At 39.1% G+C, this 1,316-nt stretch overlaps 1 non-coding gene across 1 annotated transcript; it reads right to left on the bottom strand.

Annotated features, from left to right (window-relative positions):
• Nucleotides 1–246: 246 nt before the first annotated feature.
• Nucleotides 247–318, bottom strand: TRNAC-GCA (transfer RNA cysteine (anticodon GCA)). Its single transcript has one exon. It is a non-coding gene; the product is annotated as a tRNA-Cys (tRNA).
• Between the last annotated feature and the right edge of the window lie 998 nt (nucleotides 319–1,316).

Below are 1,316 nucleotides of genomic sequence, written 5' to 3' on the forward strand. Positions count from 1 at the left end.
CCTTCTCCAGGGAATCTTCCTGACCCAGGGATCAAACCCACGTCTCCCACATTGCAGGCAGACGCTTTACTGTCTTAGCCTCGATATTTACTTTTTAACTATATTAGTTAGTTAGTTAGCTAACTCGCTCAGTCATGTCTGACTCTTTTGCAACCCCGTAGACTGTAGCCCACCAGGCTCCTCCGTCCATGGGATTCTCCAGGCAAGACTACTGGAGAGGCTTGCCATTTCCTTCTCCAGGGGATCTTCCCAACCCAGGAATTGAACCCAGGTCTCCTGCATTGCAGGCAGACGCTTTAACCTCTGAGCCAGCAGGGAAGTCCAAAAATTCATCATGGGCTCTTTGATGAGCATGGTGTATTATATATGTTACCTTTTTGGCGACTCCTCACAGCAAAGAGTCGGACACGACTGAGCGACTGAACTGAACTGAACTGAACTGAACTGAACTGTTACAATATAGGCTGGTCATATATTAAGTTACTTTTTACAACCTTCTTGGATATTGTGGTTTCAAGCTCTTTTAGCACAAATTAAGGAAAGCCTAGGTTGTTTTTAGCTATTCATTTCAAGAGGCAAATAATAATTTTTATTATTAGTAATTAGTATAGAATTTTTCTTGCCTTTCAGAATTGGAGAATTCCCTGAGGGCTGGAGCCAGCATATGATGGTATATTGGTATCTTTCTGTTAAATTTTCAATTAAGCATCTAGTACTGGAGGGTTAAAAGACTATTTCAATGGATTCTGAAGTTCAGTTGCTCTTCTTGAACCACTGTGCTATAGAAAAGTGACATGGGGGCTCCCTCTATTTCTAGTCAGGGTAAGAGGTTAGAGGTGTTGGCTGGGAAAACTTATTTGGTTTGCATCATATCGCAGGGGGTGGGACAAGGAACTGCTGTGATGCTTTGAGAAAACTGTGTATGCAAACAATTGAACCTCTCATTTATGATATGTATGCACTCAAATCTTTAATAATATCACCATATTTTCCTTTCTATAAGTAAACCCTTTTTCTTCTGATCAATGTAAATATTTCATTAAATTCTGCTAAATTTTACATTTCTGTAATTTAAAATAATCCTCAAATTCTTCAAATGTCACCTTATAGAAATAGTATTCTAGCTTATTACAAGAAACGGTTCCCAAATGTAGTCTACAAGAGATCATGTCAGAAATTATAGAAATTTAATGTACAAATATAGGGGTATGTGTGTGTCTGTGCTGCCCAGGTGTCACCTCATTTCATAGACAATATGTACAATAATCTGTGTCAGTTCAGTTCAGTTCAGTCACTCAGCTTTGTCCGACTTTTTG

This window comes from Muntiacus reevesi, chromosome 16 (assembly GCF_963930625.1).
Source record: "Muntiacus reevesi chromosome 16, mMunRee1.1, whole genome shotgun sequence".
Classification (NCBI taxonomy): domain Eukaryota; kingdom Metazoa; phylum Chordata; class Mammalia; order Artiodactyla; family Cervidae; genus Muntiacus; species Muntiacus reevesi.